The 20,916-nt window shown below is 49.8% G+C and overlaps 1 protein-coding gene across 2 annotated transcripts in view; it reads left to right on the top strand.

Moving 5' to 3' along the window:
• The first annotated feature begins 34 nt into the window (after positions 1-34).
• Positions 35-20,916, top strand: part of TBX1 (T-box transcription factor 1) — a 190,266-nt gene continuing 169,384 nt past the window's right edge. For both annotated transcript variants that reach the window (XM_072024636.1, XM_072024637.1), the window contains exon 1: positions 35-275. The gene's annotated coding sequence lies outside the window, so the exon portion shown is untranslated. The remainder of the gene's footprint in view (positions 276-20,916) is intronic.

Consider the following 20,916-nt stretch of genomic DNA (forward strand, 5'->3'; position numbering starts at 1 on the left):
AACGGCTCCCACAGGCCCCTAACGGCCGCTAACCGCCCCCTAGCGGTCATGGCCGGCCCCGACGGGCGCCGCCGGCAGCCTCTTCGCACCTTTGGGCTGGGGGCTGCTGAGGGGGAGGAAGGAGGGGAGGGCGGCCAGGAGCCGGGCTGGCCGCGGGGCCACCACAGCACGGCGCATGGCGACAGGCGACCCCCCGCGCTTGGTGGCCAGGTGTGGAGGTGGAGGCTGAGGCGGGGAGATGGAGCCAGGAGCGGCCGGAGCTGAGGTGAGGTGAGGTGAGTGCCATGGCGGCCTCTTCCCGCCATTCTCCCGGCTGGGTGAAGGAGTTCCACGCCAGGTTTGTTTGGTTTTTCTTCTGGGGATTGGGCATTGATGGGTTTTGTAGCCAACACACCTCCTGCCGGGGACTGATCAATATCACCAGCAACCACCGTGGCCCAGGAGACATGCAGCTCTGCTGGGGGGCTAACCCTGAGGAGATGCCCAAACCGATGCTCTGCGAGGCCCTGTGACACTTTCAAATCTCTGGGTTTTAAGTATGCTAGCATTATTATTATTATTATTTTTCCTGAGGAACAAACTTTCCACAGGAATAGAAAGCCTGTTTCCTGGCTTGTTCTTCTCTGGTGTCCTTTTCCTAGAATCAAGATGCAGATGTGTAAAGTAGTCACACAACCCATTGTCTTCCCTTCAGCCCTTCTTTTTTTTTTTTTTTCAATTTATTTTTTTTAGGTCAATTATGCAAATATTGTAGCTGCCTTGTGCCTGTTGTCAAACTCCCATTTATTTTCTGATCCATACAAAATAGGTAAAAAGACCCTTGCTTTCCTAATGCCACTGCCAGGCTTGGTAATGAGGCAGGATGAATCCCCAGTTTTGCCTGCAGATTTTCAGCTGAGTTTACCTGGGCTGGAGGATGTTGATGGTACATGTGGGCAGGTACTGACAGTGCTGCACGAATGGGCTCAGTGCTGGGAGAGGCTGGACTGGGAGCAGACACGATCCCAGCGCTGCGAGTGCTCAGCTGCCTGCCTGTCAGCACTGCCGTGGGGTGCTGGAAATCCTTCAGGACTTGGTGTGCCCACAAAGGCAGAATGATTGCTGACTTCGGTTTCACTTTCCCCAGTGTCCTGACTATGCCTCATTAAGTCTTGGCACATGGAAGGTAAAAAGCCTTTTTGGCATCTTTTGCACCTGTGAAGAATGTGAGCAGCCATAGCAGTGTGATAATGAATGGCACTGAGCGCAGAGTGATTTGTAGGCCATGGCAGCATGTCTACTCCATAAATCTAGAGCCTGCATGTCTTGTCTTCTCCTGGCTTAGAAAGCTGCATGTCACAGATGCTTTTCTGCTCCACTGCCCTGCGGAGGATCTGCTGTGCTGCTGCTGAAGGAAAGGACTGTCCAAGGCTGTGCAGTGGTCTTGAAGGGGAAATTGTGCTGAAAGAGGGCAAAAATAGTTGCAAAGCTTCTTTCCTGGCAAATTGTTTCTTGGTATTAAAGCCCATCCTGGTCAACATCTCGGTATGCAGGGTTGGGCTGTCAGGCCTGCTGGACAGGCTGCTGCATTGCCAAAACTTCAGGGTGCTGTGAAGCAGCATCTTTCTTTGAGAGACACTGGCTGAAAAAAATGGGAAACTGAAGCAAAATGTGTTTGCAGTCTTCATGGTGCAAAACTCTAAACCTGCGGTGCCTACAAAGCAGGTCAGTACTACCTAAGGAACGGACCAAATGGCTGGTAGGTGACGCAGCAGCTGTTCTTTGTTTCCAGTGTGCCGGTTTTAGGTGTCTGCATGGTGATTCTTACATGGGTTGTAGAGCGAATAAGTCCTGAAAGCAGAACAAGCTGATTTTGGAGCCTAGAGAATTTTGATTAAAAATCCTACAGAAAATCATTTTTTTTAAGTCCCTTCTCCTTGCAGCAATAAGTTTTATGTTTTGCCTCAGGATTGCTGCAGGCGTTTACAAATTGGCTGGGTTCACATGACACCTGGGAACTTACCTCTGTTGTTTTAAATAGACTTTGATACTTTCTGCACCCCTCATTTATGGGATAAAAATACCACATTTGTACACACAAAGAACAATCTGCTAACATTCACTGCAGGGCCTGGTCATTGAGACAGACCAATTTTGTGCGACAGTCAGGAATTAAGCAGTGCTTGGAGATCTTGTGGAGGCACGTCCTGTAGAAGAATGGCATATTCCAGTCACACATAGTCACAGCTGTGTGCTTTCTGTGTGCCCAAGTGGGAACATTTAATAGATGCCTTGGTGGCAGCCTGGTCTGGGGTTTGTTGCATTGCTTACAAATTGCAAAAGACATTTTTCATGGTCATTAATTTGAGGCTACCTGGTCTTCTTCAAAACCCTGACTCCCCTTCAGGATTGAAGTATGCAGGGCATCCCAGAGAGTGCCAAAAAAAGCAGTGGTAATTCAACGTCATGGGACATCTCATCTGTCCTAGGGTACAGGGGAGAAGAACTATTTCAGATATGTTTAGAAGTGGCTTTTACATTTTTGTATATTTGCATATGAAAACTGAGGCTCCCTCAGCTCACAAGTCTTTTTATTATTATTATTTTAGTTTTTTTTTTTTTTAAGGCTTGGAGAGGAATGGAGAGCACAAACTCTAATTTAATAGGTTTCTATGAATGATTAGCAGTGTTGAATAAATGCTTTGAGAGCATCAGGTTGCAGTGTTAAGGTTCTTTTTGAAGATAATGTGTTTATACATACTGCATATCTAAATAAAGGTATTTATTCCATGGAAGGATATGATAGAGCTCTGCTGGAAGACAAAAGATTTGAGTGGTTTCAGTCCAAACCAAGCCAAGCAACAACAAAAACACCAAATCACCCTCTTTAAATCTACGAGTTTTTTTTTTTCCTTGTGTGCCTTATGGTCTGCTTCAGTTCTGAAACGTTTGTGCCTATGGGAACAGAATACGCTGGGAGGTATTTCTTTATATTCCCGTACCACAGCGTTAAGCCGAGAGCTACAAACCAACATGCCAAGAACGCCCTCTATGGATAACTGTCGGGTTAGGCTGCGGATGATCTGCCGGCCCCATCTGTCATAGCTGCTGATTGCTCCTAAGCTGCCCCGTCACAGCTGCGTGATGCCATCCGGTGTCATCTCTTGCATGAAAAGAGGGCTCTGCTCACTGAATAATGACTTTCTCGAGCTGATACCCGTATCGACATGCAGTCGGGGTTTGCTCAGAAGAGGGCAGCAGATAGCTTTTAATCTCCTGTTCGCTTTTATTAACAAAACCAATGTGAGATGTGGGCTAGGGAGAGGATGAAGGCAGGTGCAGTGTCCAAGCAGCAGACACTGCATTTTCAGCCCGTGACTAGTGGTTGCAGTAGTCCCTTTCTTGCTGGCATTCCTAAATACCAGACAAACTGTGGCGGGGAAATGCAGGTGTCATGTTGTGAAGGCTGTGATGGAAATAGTGTTGATTCTCTGGGCTGAAGTACCATTAGACACTGATATCACCTGTTGTGAATAATAGCCCTCAGTTTGGTTGCCTCCCTTGTCAAAAGCCCTGCCTGAATTCCTGAATTCGGGGAGCTTTTTCCACTAGGGGCTTTTACCTCCATTGCTCTCAAACTCACCAAGAGGTGCTGCGGGTGCATCTCCATTACCTGATCTTTCAACACAGTGTTAGCAAAATAGTTTTTTTCCCAGGATGAGACTTTAATTCCCTCCCATTGATTGTGGCCAAAGTAGAGAGCTCAAATGGAGATTTTATTCCAGAAACAATGGCCCCCTTATGTGCTGTGGCGTGATCTCTGTGAATGAACCTGCTGGTGAAATGAAGCCTTTTCCCCAGGCCATTTTGTACCTTTCTCAGGTGAATCTTCATATTTGATCAGCTGCCCGGATTCCTGCCGGGAGAGAGAAGGGAGATAAAGCACCGACTCTTTGTGTTCCAGGGGATGTGAGACAAAGTGGCAGTCATTGGGGCTGGGCTTCAGACTGAGTTTGCAAAAATCACCCAGTGCTGCAGCAAGAGTGTCCGCATTGAAACCTGTGAAGCGGAGGGCCGCTTCCCCGTGCGGCTGTGCGTGGTTTTCTGCCTGGTAACACCTCCCTCCAGGTCCAGTCCAGAGCCTCCACCCTGTGCTGGCTGTTCCCAAACCAGCGCTGTCGTCATCCTTCTTGCCTCATCCCCAGCCCCGCTGCCTATTCTGTTGGTGCCTGCTCTTCCCCACCCTTCCAAGTGCTGTCAGCATTTCTCAGGTTGTACATGAAGTACAGCTCGCTACTTCGCTGGCCAAACTGCACCAAAACCACCACAGTGATTAATTTGATTACCCAGTGCAGAAGGCTTTGAAAGCAAGACACTGATGAGCTCGTTCACTTCCTCTCCTCCCATCCCCTCTGCCACCATCTGTCAAGGATGACATTTTAATGCTCCCTTTGCTTCCTTTCCTCTTTGCCTGAGACCTGCAGCAGTGCAAGAAGCAATGCTGTACGTTCTGTGCTCTCTGCCCCGAAGTGAAGGGAAGTTCCCTCTCAGCCATGTACCTGTACCGCAGTCTGCGAATCCCCCTGTGATTTCCCACAGTACTTCAGGCAGAGTTTTTAGCATCTGCCCATTGTAATTTGAAAATAGATCATGCACCAGGCTCTGCATGAAATGCAGCACACTTTGAAATGTGTGCGGTGTTCACACTGGGGGAGAAGTCAAGACACTCCTCGGGCAAGGTGCAGGGAAAAAAAATGATGTGAAGCTGCAACTGCTGAAAATGTGTGTAACTCAAAAGCAGGGGAACTAGGGAGGGAAACCCTAGCCCTGCTCTGTGCTGCCACTGACTTCAACAAAGCCAGGATTCCCCGAGCCTTTGGAGGGTGCCGAAGAGGTGCTAGGCCCTGCTCACAGGCTGCTGCCATGGCTCTTGGTGAGACCCAACACGGGAAGGCGCAGCTGGGGTGAGGGCACTCGGTTATGCACGTGTTGGTAGTGTGCCTCTAGTTACCTGCAGTAAGGCAGGTGTTTCTAAAACCACCAGAGCTTACAAGGGCTGTCAAAATGAGAGGAAACTGGGATGAAAACTGGGCAGCGTACCCCCTAGCCTTGTTCCAGCAGTTAAGTAGCTTTCTTGTGGAAAAAAATGCATGTAATTGTAATCACTGCTTGTCTGTGGGCTTCCACATTCCTGCCTTGCCTTGCCTCTATCTGTAGGTGTCTGCAGGGCCCCACGTGCCAGGCACTCTGTGTTCCCAGCGATGGGAAATTGTGAAATCCTTGTGGGATGGGAAATTATCTGGGATGTTTCCCACCTTAGAAGGGAGGGGGAGGAGGAGCTTCAATACTTGTGGACTAGAAAACAGACATTAAACCTTTCCACAGGCTTTTTGGTACCCCATTTTAAAAATAGTTACTTCTACCAATTGTTCCTTCATCTGGACAAGTTGGTGGGTTCTGATGAAATAATAATTCAGTGTATGGGTCCAGCAACGTTTTACCTTGTACAGTGAGGAGGGTCTGTCAGCTGGGGGTGTTCTCTTGTGCCTGGCGAGACAGCAGAGGAACAGAAAGTTGAGGATGGGGTAACTGATCTCTCCTGGTGGGACTGCCAGTGGCCCAGGGCCTTGGTGGGCTGCTGCTGCTGAGGAGCTGTGGCTTGTGGTCCCACCTGGGGCATTAATCTCTGTGGGGTTAACATTTCTGAAGGAGGCTGGATCTGGCCTGTGTCACAGCTTTATTCTGTTGTGATCCACCTGATGGAAGCAGCACAGGGCTGACGGCGTTTCGGGTTGCTCCCCTGGAAGGCAGAGGGCTTTTGCTGCTCAGATGCGGAGAATTTATTAAGCACAGCAATCCATCCACAGGTCTTGGAAGGAGTCCCGGCACCCCTGTTGGTGCTGAGCTGCACGTGTTGACACACTGGGAGTGCAGGACCCACCGTGTTCCTCCTGTTTCAAAGGAAACAGCAGTCGGCGAGGGAACATCTCCTCTGCTGGGGAGCAGCCGAGTGCCCGTCACACAGCAGCTTTTGCTGGGGGAAGAGGGCAGGGCAGGAGGCACCTGAGGGGAGCCAAGTGGGCAGGGGCTGGGCACCTTGCTGGGCACAGGGTGCAGCCCCCTGGGGGCTGGGGCGAGGGCTCGTTGGGCTGTGTGATGCTGAGCGTGGTGCCATTAGCTGCTGTGCTCTGCCCTCTGTGCTGGCACCAGCAGGGCATGAGGGGACTGCTGACACAGACGGGTTTGGAATCACGTCGGTGCCCAGGATAAAAGGCACGTGAAGCTGCAGGAGCCTTATGTAAACTCAGCCCTGATTTTTCACGACTGCCCATGAGGAAAGGTGACGCTTGGTAGAGTGCAGGGCACTTTCCTGTACCCCACTTCTCCTGAATCCCTGGGCCACGTCTGGGCTGCCAGAGTTCCCTGTATCCAGCAGGACAGGCAGTACCCCACCTGGCAGGGTTGGATTGGTGCTGTGGGGAGCCCACCAGGGCTGCAGGAGGCAGCCTCAGCAGCTGCCCGGGGTGGCCAACACTAGCCCATCCTCAGGTCTTTGCCCTGCGCAACAGAGGTCACTGCTGGCCACTTGCTGCTCTGAGCTGCCTGGAAGATGTGCCCTCGCTCAGGTGGGGAGCAAAAACTTCACTGGAGTATTCAGCTTCAGAGCTAGCAGTGCTCAGAGCCTGCAGCCTGATGGCAAGCAGTCCTCAGGATGAAATCTGTGCGTACAGACTTTTGGGTAAACTATGAACCAGAGGGAGAAGAAAAAAGGTGTTTCCCTGACAGTGAGGAGGTCGGTCTGGGCTGATTACAGAGTTGCCTACTGAGTTGGCCTTGCTGTATCCTCAGCAGTTCCTACAGATGGCAATGAGTGGCAAGAATAACAGAGGGGGGAGGATCTGGTTACACGCTTGGAGAGGAATGCCAGGATTTCCTTGCCTCTCCATGCTGGTTCACCTTCCTGGCTAATTCAGCCCTGGCTGAGTCCAGCACAGCAGGAAAGGGAGGTACTTTGTTGGGGCTGCTGCACGCTCGCAGATATTGTCAGTTTATGTCAAGTTGTACATAAAATGAAGCATAAACTCTATGGGAACTGCTGCATGGGAGCTTGCAGTGGAGAGAAAAGCAGTGGAACTGACTTGTGGGCTGCCACGAGGCATGCCTCAGCTTCACAGCAAAGCAGCTTTTGCAGGGACTTTGTGAGCAAAAGGAAAAAGCTGAAATCCATTGTATTGAGTAGAGTTATCAAGAAAATTAATCTCAGAAGTATGCTAAGTTTGAACATCTGTAAGCGCTTTGAGATTGGTGAGTGAAAAATGCTGGGCAGAGGGAGAGGGTGTATCTGTGGTTCAGAGCAGGGGCAAGGATATCCCTCCTGTCTGCAGCCTGGCCATACAGGAACTTCTGAAAACCTCTTTCTTTGCTTTTAAAATGTATCTGACTGCACTAAGTGGCATGACGTTCTCAAAATGTTTTCCTTGGCTTGTCCAATGTCTCCTGGCCTCTATTTCTTCTCTCTTCTTTCCTTATTCTTTGCAAATAATTCAGTTTGAGCCTTACTTTACTCTGTTTAGGTTTAATATTTCCCTCAAATATTTAAGGCTATGATACTTATCTTGAGCAGCAAGCCAAGGAATCACAGAAATTCTGTGTTAATGTCTTACCCTTCTTTTGCTGCACAAAGGCTTGCCAGGGCAGATTTGTAAGCTCCCCAGCTGCTGCTCCTTGCATCCTCACTCAGGATAGAGGATTTGGTCTGAGTTACCTTTTGGATGGTGAGACACTTCAAAATTGCTGCAGCACTGTTCATCCTATTACCCACCCTGTGGTGAATGTTTTGGGGGGGAGTTTGGGGATGTGCCTGCTCTCACGGTGTGTGTCAGCAGCAAAGCTGGGAGGGAACACTGCTGCTGCTTGCATCCCCTTCCCAGGAACTGGGAGGGAAGGATGCACAGCCCAAGGTGGTTGCCTTGCATGTAGCTCTGCCTCAGCTTCTGAATATCTTGCACACTGCAGAAGAGGGGCTGTTCCCTTGTTCTTAAGGTAGGTTTTCCCATCTCCAGACCTCAGTGCCTGAGGTTAATTTAGCCTTCAAGTTCCCTTTAGGTTTTGGCATAACTGGGGTTGGAAGAGTTGGTGCTCCATGCTGGCACCAGCGTACTGGGGGCACTGCCTGTATTCAGGGCTTGTGCATGGAAGGGCATCAGCTGCCACCTCACAGAAGTTTCATAAAAAGCCATCATGAGTTTTCTCAAAGCATTCCTATCCTGGATATTACCAGAATGACAAGGGGACGAGGGCATGTCTCCGTGTGTGCTGCAGTTGGAAGCTGCTGTGTTGGGGTGAGATCTCTAACTTTGGTCCTGCTGAGCATGAAACGCAGCCTGCAGTCTGGCAAGGCGCAGAACTAGCAGTGGGGGCAGAGATGGCACAGTGTCCTCTTTCTGTGGGCAAGGGCAGCTGGATCCTGCTCTCAGCAGGTCTGTTTGGCCATGAAGTAGCTTTATTTCTCTGCTATGCTGCAACGACGTGCACAGCTCCACGGCTTCAGAACTACACCACCTGCTGAGGGCTGGGTCTTCAAACCTGTCTGTGGCTCGTTCTTCCTCAGCAGCTCTTGCTGGAGGCTGAGACACAAAGGCACTTGCAGAGCTCAGCGAAGGGAGGGCAGAGCACATGCCTGCCCCATAAGATAATGCTTCTCCACCTACGCCTGGCATGGCTGTGTTTTTCTAGCTCTTTTGTGGTTCTGGTGTTCTCCCCCTGCACCCCGCGCTGGCTATAGCAATTGGCCAAGTCATTCTTGTGTTCCTCCCGCAGGACGCAGGCACAAACCCGGCCAAGCGTTTCCTACATGTTTGCAGATGGACCTTTGCCCTTATGGTTTGCCTGGCCCCCTCTCCACCCGTGGATAGGCACTTCAATGCATGAAGTGGACATTTTCCAGCTCTGAGCTGCCAGAATTAATTAACCTTCTGCTAAGGCCAGGCCAGCCTTTCTGGGAAACAAGATCCACTGGGCTGTTCATTCCACAAGCCTCTCTTTGCCTGGCGTCTTGTGTATCTGTGCAGGAAAAATCCATGTATTTGTGTTCTGGGATCTGAGGGCGCAGAAGCCTGGGGAAGAGGGAAGGGATCGAGTTCCTCAAATCTCCCTGCTGTCAGCAGCTGCCAGGAACTTGCCACAGGAGAAAACCCACCAAACGCTGCTGGAGATGCCTCGGCTTTTCCTGGGTGGGTGTGGAGGCCTTGTCTGTGGATGCACACACAGAGGTTTCCCCATCTCCTCTGAGAAGGAGCCGAGTCTTTCCTTCCCCGCAACAGAGCTGTCCTTGCACAAGCCAGCTGCCAGAGCTTCCTCGGAGTGCGTGGCATGACTGGGCACAGCTCTGCTCTCCAGCTCAGCCCTTGTTCCCTCTCTTCTAGCTAACAGGCTCCCACTGCTTTCTGAGGGGGCAGGAAGGCCCAGGGTTTTCCTCTGAGCTCTGTTTAATTTATGTAGTCCTCCTACTGCTCAGACCCCTGGAGAATAATGTTATTCCGTCATTGCCCTTTTGGGCCACGGGGCCCAATTCCCTTCTGTGCCTCGAGGTTTCTGAGGTCCTTGAGCTAAACTACTCCAAATGACACATGGGGACAGAGGCTGGGAATTGCAGCTGCACCCCCGCTGAAATATGCTGGGCTCCAGTGGCCCAACGCCATCTGGGGAGATGAGTGTTCAGTTCTTCCATGGTGGACTCTTCTCTTCAAACAGAATACCCCTTTTCCACTGTGCCCAGCGCCTCTGTGTGTTTTCAGGCTCCTCCAACCTGCGTCCCTGTGCTTTGTCTCAGGGCGGGTGAGCACTGGTGCCGGAGGGAACAAGCACGGGGTTGTTCTGTCTCCTGACACATACGTGCCTGCCTCCTGTTGCTATCGTGCTGCAGGAGGCCATTTGTCTCCTCTGTGGGGCAAACTGCTCCCTTCCAAAAAGCCCTAATCAAGCAGAACGCTGGCCAGACCCGTTCCTGTTAACTGAGCCTGTCTTTCCTTGTAAGAAAAAGGAGTCTAATAGTGCTGTCTTCCAAAAATAATAATTAAAAAGTGTAAGCTTGCATGAAAGCATGTAATGCTCCGCAGAAAGAAAGATAGGCACCTTTTTGACTTGTGATGGGGGCAGGATACAGAGCTGTTTGCTTAACGTGAGGAAAAAAAACAGAATTTACCTGTATGGTCCACTCCTGCTGAATAGAGGCTGCAAATCCTCCCCCCTCCCCATCTAGTACTGTGAATTGCAGTAAATCAGGACAAGCTGAGAAGTTTTTTTTTTGAAAGGGCCTTGGTTGTCCAGCCATTTTTCTCCCTTGGTGCTGCTTCACGCCACTTCTGACTTTGATTAATAGGTCTCTGAATAAAATGTTAATCTAGCTAGGGGTCCTTGGCCCACCCCCCCGCCCTCCATGCCCTGCTCCAGAAATATCAGAGAAAACACACAGAGGTTTTGTCTCCCTGCAGAGCACTTGTAGCTTTTGATTAATGGGTGGAAGGGCCCAGCTCCAGGTTCGTGGCATCTCTCCCGACTGCAGAAAAATAAGCAAAAAGTCACCAAACATGACACAGAGAAGGAAAGTCCCAGGAGCTGCAACAAGAAGAAAGAAAGGAGGGAGAGCAGCTTATAATTCAAGATGTACCCCAGTGTAAGTTTTGGTATTTGTGAGTCTGAGTTCAGACCCTCATCTCCACTTTAACCTTTCTTTATAATGAGCTCAGGCCGCATTGCTGGATTCAGCAGTTCCCAAGCTCTGGGATGTCTTAACTTCTCATGTTTGCATCGTGAACCGCTCCGCACATTGCCCTGGGCTGACACTTCAAGTGCACGTGGAAAGAGTGGCTAAGATGGCTTAATAAAAAAATCAGCCCTCACACTTCAAACAGGACATGTGTTTCCCCTCTTCTCCTTCAAACTCCAGCCCATTCTCTGGATCAAACATCTTTGGAGCTTCTGAAATGATCAGCACCACGTGTTTCATTCCTGTTTTCTGGCCAGTATTGAACTCCGAATCCTCTTGTATTGCTTTCATGCGGAGGCCAGACCTGCTGGGAGCTCGCTTTTTCTTTCAAGGTGGGTGATTTGGTGGAACTACAGATATTAGAAGTTACTCACACGAGGGCTTGTCTACACTGGGTGATTAGACTCAAGTGGGTAGGGAAGTTGAAGTGAGCTGGCTGTGTTAGTCTGGAATAAGAGCATCCAGCTGGAGGGCCTCATCAACAAAGCTGTTCCTGGGGCTAGCCTTAAGTAATGGTGTGGGATATGTGTAAAGTATGAAGGAAAGCGAGGACTGTCACATGTTCCACCTTATAGCTCTCTTCCTCTGCATGTCTTCTTCTCTAGCAGGCAGTGCCCCACTACATTCCTTCGTTTTGTCATGAAGTAACTGGAGCAAAGGTTGCTGCATTTAGCTGCCAGTCACAGACTGGGCTGTAGGGTAGGTGGGCTTTCTTGTATGTCTGCTCAAAGTTACAACAGTCTAGCTAGGAAAAAGCTCACACTATTGAGAAAAGAAGGGGAAATTCCCATGTTGGTGTTCCCTGAATGTTTTGAGCCTGGATTTTTGGTCAGAATACATATAGAGCTTTAATTTATGCAGTTGTAATAATCCCTTGTGCTAAGGAAAAGTCCTGCATCCTCAGCCACTGGAGGAAGCTTTCAATTAAGAAAAATTGATCATCGTACCATGAGATGCTTCCTTCACCTGGAGGGAATCTGTGAGGCAGCGTGGCCTTTCCTGGCATGGGTGCAGGATCAGGACAGTCCCTGTATGGCTTTTCTTCTCTTGGCATCTCCCTGGAGGCCTTGTCAGCCCTTGATGGGCCTGTCATCCAGCTCACTCAACAGCTGACATGCCTGGAGGATGCGGCCGTCCCTGCTGACAACAGCTTTGTTTGCCATGTGATGGATGGCTTTGTGGCCCAAGCCTCACCATTGTCCGCTCGCCTGTGGCCTTGCTTGAGTGATTCTTATCTCTGCCCTGGGTATCCACTCCCTGCAGCGAAGGTGAGCAGTCGCCGCTGTTGTGCCTAATCCCTGGGTGCCTCTCCTGGATCGGGGGTGGGGGGAAGGACAACGGGCATCCTCTTGAGGTTGAGTGAAGCCAAGCTGTGCTGTTTGCCTGGGCCTGTGTGGCATTTGGCTCTTATCGGCGACGGGAAGGCAGATACAAGGGATTCTTTTCCTTAGTCAAACAGTGGGTTGTATAGGCAGTGTGGAAGCGCTTGTGTAATTACCATTCTCTGGCTCTCACACCCCTATCTTGTAAATCACCAATCCATCACGGCCCTCCTCCTAGTATTGTTCTATAATTAACTGGACAAACTACAGGAGCATTGTCATAGCTCCCCATTTACAGAGGAGGGACAAAGGCTTGAAGGAGGATTTCAGTCCCCTTTAGCTTTTTTCCTCCTCTCTTGAACTCTTTTTTTTCTCTATCTTCTGCTCCATCTTATGACTCTAAAGATGTCTCACCTGCTTCTTTGAATGAGCACTTGTTTGCAAACCCATGATCAACACAGAAGGAGTGGCCACAGAAGGACGGACAAAAGGAGTTTTACTCCTCTTGTTCCACTGCAGATATGTGCACGTGTGCTCAGTGCACTCCCCGGTGCAACTCCCCGGTGCAATGAGCAGCTCCGTTGTTCTGAGCTGTTTTAAAATTATTTCCCATCACAGGTTTTGGTTAGTGAATCTAGCTTCTTGTCTGTGGGCCAGGTGAGTGAGACTGCAGGGCAATGAGCAGAGTTGGTTAAACTGCAGGAGATGAAGGCAGAAGAGTTAACTGAAACTTTCCCTAAACTGGGACACGTTACTTTGTTTTTTGGCTGTTCCCATCAGCCTTTGGAGAGGGTATCCTGCTCCATTGCCTGGGGAGAGAATACTGGGACGTGGATCCGGAGAACTGGGCTGAAGTTGTGCTCGTGCTGCTTTCCCCTTCTTCCCCTCTTGCCTATGTGAGGGATTTCATCTCTTCAGGGTGTTTCTCTCACGTTGGCGTAAAGCACCTGGCATGCTGTGGCCCTTTATTTGGACTGGAAGCTTTAGACACTGGAGCACCACAAATAATAATGCTTTACAGACCCTTTGTTCTCTTCCTCTGCACTTTTCCAGGAAAGGTCACAGCTCTCACGGCTGCTGCTTTAACAGCAGAATTTAGTCCTCTGTGTTGATGGTGTCATGCAGCCAGCTTTGCTGACCCTGTGGGCAGCTCTCGGAGCAGATTTTGGCTCAGAGACTAAAAATTTACTTTTCCTCCTAATTTGAGGTGTCAGGTAAATCTGTTGGATGCAATTTGTGTCTCTGTCTTCTGCTAGGCCAGATCTTATAATAAAAACCAACCAAGTTGCTTATTTAACCTCCATCTCTAAAATCCTCATTTCCAGCTCTTATGAGCTGCATCAATGAGACCTGTCCATCCCATGGAAACTCCGGAGGAGTGACCTGAAGCTGACCTCCAAGCCATGGGGCACCTCTTAGTGCTACCCGCATCCCGGTGACCTGGTCACCTGTATTAATACCTGAGCACATTGGGTTCCCTCTTGTGAGGCCAGTGAAGCACAGGGTGTCTGAGCTCTGCTTGGAAAAAGCCTTTGCCACTTCAGTACGTTTGAATGGAAAGGGGAAGAGCTGTTCGTGTTTATTTTACAGCCCCTTTTATTGACTTGATTTATAGCCTGAGGCTGCGAGTTAATTGAGGTCTAGGCCAGGAGACGGCACCTGTGAAGGGGAGGTGCTGCCAGTGCCACCCAAGGGAGAGCTCACGGGGAAGTGCTTTTATAAAGCAGTGTTTATTGTGAGCTCCAGCCCATGCTCTGTGACAGCCAGTAGTGCTCTTGCCACCAAAGCTGGTGACCTGGGCTCAGGGAGCATCCTTAGCTCCCTGTGGGTGGCAAGGACTGGGGGCAGAGGTTAACCAAGAGAAGGTGCTTCTCCTTGGCGTGCCCTTTACTGAAGCATCCTGCTGCCTGTCTCCTGTGGGTGAAACCTGGTCACCTGTGGACGTGCGACTGGCATCGCCCTCTGTAATGCAGCCCTGACTGTCCCCGCAGCCTGAAAGCAGTTGTCTCTCGGTGCACACCACCCAGGCCCGCAGAGCAGATGCCAAGGCCTGCTCTCCACTTTTGCTGCATGCCACACTTCAGGTGCAGATGAATACAGTTATGTTTACATGCAGAGTGTGGTGAGACAGGCAAGGAAGCAGGGCTCTCAGACAAGTCAGCTGGCTCCATGACAGTGCTGGGAAAGGGCCTCTTCAGCCCAGTGCCACCCTAATGAACAAAGAGGAAATAACTGCTGTGGGTGGCCGAGGGCTAAGCCTGCTGTAAGCTGGCAGATCTCTCTAGAGGGGCTGGTTCACTCCTTTCTATGTGGGTAACAGTATTGTGGCTGTGGAGTTTTGCAAAACCCCTTGTGCAGGTGCTCTGAGCCAGCTCTGACTGCTCCTGAGCAGTTGGGGACAAGAACAGACTGGAGCTGAAGGAAGCCGTCATCTCTGCTTGTTAGTTTGAGCTGCTGGGGCCTGAAATCTGTGCATTGTCCCTACTGAAGCTTTGCTAAAGGAGGAGTATTTCCATCCTGCAAAAAGCCCTCAAAGACCAGGAGAAAGTTACAAAGCCTTCTCCTGCTAGGATGGCTCTGCCACAAATGCCCCTCTGTTTCCTTCCAGCTGTCTATAGCATGCCTGTATGACAAATAGCACCGTGCAGCCACTGTTTCCTTCCCAAGGAGACTCTTTCTTGTTCTAGAAGGGCCCTTTTTTGCCTGGCTTATTGCCGGGAGGGCAAAGCGAGTAGATGAAGGTACTGCCAGATGAACCAGGCGGCTTCCTCCCCTCCCAGACTTGCATGGAGCAGGCACCATGGCTTCATTCCTAGCACCGTCACTCCTTGGATGCCCGGTTCGGTAAATTCCAAGTGAATGTGGTGGGACAGCCGTGTGCTGAATGCATGGGAATCAAAAGAAGGCGAGCTTGTTGAATGACGAATGTCCCCATGTCCTTACATCCCAGTGCTACTGGAAGGGATCAGCCAGCCCATCTCTCTCCTGCCACATGCTGCTGTCTGAAAGCTTGGCCGGGTTTCTCGAGAGAGGCAATATCCTTTTCAGATGAGCTGATACAGCCAGGAAAAGCAGAAAAGCTTTGAATGCATGAACTCGTCTTAAAATCTGAATACAATCTCAGTAAGCTTTTTCATCTGTAGGACATGCAGTCTCATTTCTGGGCCTCAGAGGAATAGTTTGAGGATTACTTTCTTTGTCTTGCACATACCAAATCCCCTTTGCTCCAGGAAGCCCTGTGCTGGAAGACACAGCTCACAGATGCCCCGTGTTCTCGGGGCTGTACTTATACTTGCTCTGCAGCCCTGTGCTCAAGTTGTTCGTTGTTTTGGTTTTGTTTATTCTAAACTCCTTTAGGATGCTTTTCGGAGGAGTCCCTTTAGAAAGTGGCCTTGCTGGAAATGAGAATGGATTTCGTAACTTAGAATTTATCTGAATGGTGGAAAGAAATGCTGAGATCAGCCAGGCCAGCGCGAGCACAGCATATTGATCTTGGCGTATCACTGCACTGCCTCTTTCCCTCTTTACCCCAGAGGAGAGATCGAGTTCAAAGGCTGAGACACCTTTTGCAAAGAGTCCCTGTTCCTCTCTCCTTGTCCCCTTCATCAGCCTGGGGGGAGAAGCTGCCCTGCCAGGCACAGCAGCAGTCCCCAGGCACCTCCCGGCTGCTTCTCCCAGCTGGCAATGAAAAACAGAGCCCACGGGAAGCTGCAGGAGGCTGCTGCTGGGCAAGGCAGCCCAGCATGTCCCTGCAGAGCTGAACCTCCCAAATTCTCGGCCGGACGGCTCACTGGAGCTCTGCAGCAGGGATCCATGTGCCTAATTCATCACCAGCTGACACGGACAGGAAATAAAAAGAGCAATTTACCCTCCATTTCTCTCATGCAATGGGCCTTTTTCATTAAGCCATCAGCCCCTTCATTTTTTGCCATCAGAGTGGCCATAGTATGGCTTGTTTTCATCTGTTTCTGGACATCGCTTGAACTTCCAGGGCACTTGTTTAGACCTAATCAGATAATTCAATCCCCTCTTTCACTTGGAACAGAGTGCTCCTGGGCTGCGCTGCTCCTCCCCTGTCCTGTTGTAGTGCAGCACCAGAGGGGCCGAGGCACTTTAATAGGTGCTGAGGGGGCTGTTCCCTGAAAACAAACCCAAAGCGAGTGGTTTGGGACATGGCTTCGGCTCAGCCCTGCCCTTGCTGACTGGGGAAGGGTTGTGAGCAGCAGGGACGGTGAAGTTCAGGATGGCACTTGCAAGTCGTCCCTTGTGTGATTTTGTGGCACGTGTTGTCCCTTTGCCGCAGGGAACATGGCCAAGCTGAGGAGCGGGAGGAAGTTTTATGTGCCGAGGGCTGGGCTGGAGGTGGTTGCTGGATCTGAGGCCTCTGCCACGGGCTGGCACACAGCAGGGGCCTTCCTCCCCTTTGCTGCTCCCACCAGGCTCATCCTCCTCCCGGTGGTCGGCAGGGGGCACCCACAACCTGGAGAGCCCTCGGGATGCACTTGCTCGGCTGTTTCCACCAGCGAGCAGGGGAGGAAAACGGGTTTCCTGCTGGGGGGTGGATTTCTGCCCTTTGGGTGCCAACTTCTCCCAGCCAGACCTTCCCCTCCGGCTGCTCCCCGCAGCCAGCAGGGCTGGGGAATGGCCCCAGGGGCTGCTCCACAGAAATGTCACCGCATCCTGCTGCCTGCCTCGCACACATGCGGCTGTCCCTGCTCATCTCTGCTGCCAGTGACCGAGGCAAAGGTTGTTGTTGACAGGGTCGGTGGCGGGATCAGAAATAATAGGTGCATGGGGAGTGACTGCTGCTTCTGCCCTTCCTCTGCTTCATCATTCAGGTGGTCTGGAGATGTTTGGCAGGGAATATATCTCAGGGTGTGGCTCTTCTGTATTTCAGCCCTTGTGATCAAGAGCCGGGCAGCTTAAGAGTTAGTGCTGCCTGTGTTAGAGCTTCCTACGAAACCTTCACTGGGCTGTTTCAGACTCTGCTTCAAATTCAACTAGAAAAGCAACAGAGGCTTGAAAGCTACAATAGAACCATTCCTTGGAGGTTTCTTTTCACACATGGAGATGTGGAAAAGAATCTCTATTACAAGCTATTTCTTTCCACTCATTTGGAGAATTCTTCCTGAAGCAGTGCAAACACAGTGTAAGTGACTTTGAGATACATTGCCTGAATAAAACCAGGAAGATTTGGCCCAGTGTTGGAAAAGGCAGACAAATTTGTATCTGTATTTAATTGCTATTGACACTGCCATGAAATTTAATTTGCATAGGTAGAGAATCTTCCTACCAGCTAGTACAGAACTGTTTATCTCAAATTAATTGATTTTATATAAATGCTGGATATCACTAGATGTGCATTTCTGAAACTGAATGAAAGAGGCTTCTGTAAACTGCAGAAGCCAACAGTGCTTCTGGAAACTTGTAGAGCCAGTGGGCTGGGAGCTCTGTAGTGTGGTCTGTATAGATCTGCTGGATGTAGCTCAAGCTATGAATGTGTTTGTGGATGGGGTACGGGACACAAGAACCAATCACAGGTGGTTTAGGTTAAGGTAAGTTTCTCTGCCGTGATTTAATTTCATGTAAGTTCCCCAGAACAGCTTTGTTTGATCAGGAGAGCAGGCCTGACGTTCATATCTTCAGTACGGCACCAGCGAAGTCTGTCTATACCTCTCTTCAACTCTTAACTTACCATTTTTATTTCTGGGATCAATTGTCCCAGAACAACGTAGGTTCTTCCCTCGTTAGTGCCCTGATTTCTTTGATCTCCACACAGTTGTCACTGAACAGATTGCCTATACTGTGGAAAGTTAAATTATGCAAAGCTTCATGCTTTGGATTTGGCTGGTGAAGAGCATGTGAGCTCAGAGCTGATATTTTCTTTTGACACCTGCTGTTCATCCACATCTGGCTATTGCTAAACCTCTGACACAGGAAAGTGGTTTCAGCCTCCTGGGTTGGAGTTAATGTTTAGATTTTACGATTTCTTCTTCATGGAAAATCTTGGTGTAGGAAAAGATTTCCAGGAAATGGTATTTCTTCTAGTGCAACCTGGAAAGAAATAGCAGCATACTACCTTTGTGGAAACTGTGTTTGCCTCCCAGGTGAGACTCTACTATATAAGGTGCCTTTTGCAAGGTAAATACTTCCCAGGATGTGATGCTGTCAAAGCAGATGGTCCTCTTGCTGTAAAACAGACTTACTGGATTTATTAGTACATGGTTTAATGCTCCGCACACCAGGATCCTTTGGGTGACATTTTTTTAATCACAGTTTAACTCAAGACCGTGTTAAAAACTCAAAGGATGCTTTGCTTTTACCATCATCATTGTAAATGCTGAAGGTTGTCTTGGCTTTATTACAGTTGCGGGAATTTTTTGGTTTAGGTGTTTTAATTTGGCTGTCTCAACTGAATGCCAAAGGGAGGTTGTGAAAACGCTCATCTGATGTCCTCATGCTGTCCTGTTTTCACAAGTGGCTGTGCTAGGGGATGGACTTGTTACACAGGAATGACAAGAGCTAAGATACTGCATGTTCTGCAGAAACAAGGAATCATAAAGGATGAATTCTCAACTTCATTGCACTTGGTAGCTTTCCACAGGAGCAATTCCAGTTTGTGTGGGCACTCCAGTCTTGGAGTGGATATTGCAAGAGAGGAGTTAAGACTACGTACAGTTTTTCTCCTGGTTCTGCCTGATTCCCTGGAGCTGTGATCTGCCAGGTACAACAGATCCAAGGCTTTGGGGAAATTTTGAATCAAATCCTATGAACCCTGTGGCTTCCAAGAGCATATTTCTTGGGAGAAAAGTCTTCTCTGCTGGCCTGGGATTGATGGGGTTTGGGGTTGCTTTATGCCCAAAGCAAAGAGCTCTACGTTCAGTTTTACCCAGCTTAAAACAAGCCGTGTTTGTTTAAAATGGTGCTGCTGATCTAGCGGAGGGTAGGGAATGCAGAGCACTGGCCCAAAGAGAAGCCCAAAATGAGGGCACTGCCCCAGAGGGACTGTGGGGAGCGAGGGCAGAGAGGGGGAAACAGCCCACACAGCTAATTGAAAGCGCATCTCCCCGTCAGTCATGGGGCTTGCCCATCAATCATTCTGGCACCAACAGGATCTGACATCAGTGGGGAATTAAATAAACTCCTCTCTCTTTAGGGACCTGCTGATGGAAACCCGTAGGGGGGAAGTGAGCAGGGAAGAGCAGGAAGCATGTGCGTGGGGGAAGAACAGTCTTGGCTGTCCCTTGGGATGGTGCAAGTCTGTGTCTTTCCTCTTTCTCACACCAGCATGTACGGCTGAAGGGATTTTTCAGTGAGTCCCCCAAAAGGTGGATTTAAAGCCGCTAACAGGCTAGACTCACCTCAGCTTAAATAAACAAATTACATTAGCGTATCCCATGGTGAGTGCCCTGGAAGCTGAGAGATGCTCTGTGCAGCTGAAAGGCTGCTTACACCTTTGGGTGGAATCGGTGTGGGTGGACTGCTGTGACCGAGGGCTGAGCCTGGACCAGGGTGGCACAGCAAAGTGGGAAGAGAAAGCGGATTAGAGCACGGGGTTACAGGTCAAGACCCAGGTTTCTATCCTGCTGTGGATCTGTATCTACAGTAAATTAGGATTTGATATGAATTGGAATACCACACATTGGGTCTGGCTGAACTGGGGCAGACGAGGTGACTGCTTTCTGCGCTGGCAGGGCTCTCACCAGTCGGTGGGCTGGAGTGGGGACGCGTTGGTGAGCACACATGTGCTTGTGCAGGGGACTGCGGAGCAGCTGGAAACCATTCGGGCACTGACAAGTCCCCTGATGGACCTCTACTGACATGGAGCGGCTTTGGTTTCAGGAAAGCCAAAGGGAACCTGTCACTAATTAGACACACAGCTAATTAACGAGAAGCAAACAAAGAGCAGCAGCTTGTGTTTTGGGAAAGCTCAGCCTTAGTAGCCAAGGACGTCTGCTCCTCCCTTTCAAACCATTTCAAAAACAAACAGAGCGGGAGAGACTTGCATTTCAAAGCAAGGCAAACACAGCCAACCTCAGCAAGCCTTCCAGAAGGGACGCCCAAAAGTGGGATTTAGCAGTGAAAGGAGAAAGGGCTCTCCAGGTGTAATGAGACCTTCCCCGTCCCTAGACCGGGGCCCTCTGAATCCCCAGTGTGCATCTCTTATCCATTAGCTTTTAATTTGTCTTTCTTCAAATAAACACTCCTGTTAAAATTTTGGGTGGGTGGATGGGGAAGAATGGCAGGTGTGGAAACACGAGCTGCCATTTTGTGCTTTGCTGCTCCCCCGGTCTTAGAGGTGTGTAGTATTTCAACTTAAAAACTGTTGGTACGCATCTTTATTGCTGCTGTATGATGTTTTGTTATCACAGGGCTGGCTGGAAGGATAGGTCAATAATGTAAATAGGTTAAAATTACCTAGACCATGTAAACAGATGCCCCAGAGTGGATCATGCTCTGGCTGAGTGCTAATATCTTTTATAAGGGAAGTGTGCTTTCAGGACAGGAGGAATTCAAGGCTGTAATCCCAGTTATGAGTCCTCCTATGACCCTGAGACAGCTTGCTTAGGGCCTGATCCTCCAATGAGTCCCGTCTGGGTCCCAAGACCTGCCCAGAGCAATAATTTTTGACTGCCTCCAAATACACCAGTGGCTGCAGCATTTGTTAGCTGAGGTTTGCAAAGTGCTTTGAACATAAAACACAGTAAGAATGCCAAGTTATGTGATATTTGCTGTATTTCCTAGGGCCACGCATGTAATGTGGGGAGGATCTCAGCTTCCAAAAATCAAGGCAGTTTGTAGCCCTCTTCATCATACCAAGAAATTAATACAAATCTGTAAAACAGA

Source organism: Anas platyrhynchos, chromosome 16, assembly GCF_047663525.1.
Source record: "Anas platyrhynchos isolate ZD024472 breed Pekin duck chromosome 16, IASCAAS_PekinDuck_T2T, whole genome shotgun sequence".
Lineage (NCBI taxonomy): Eukaryota > Metazoa > Chordata > Aves > Anseriformes > Anatidae > Anas > Anas platyrhynchos.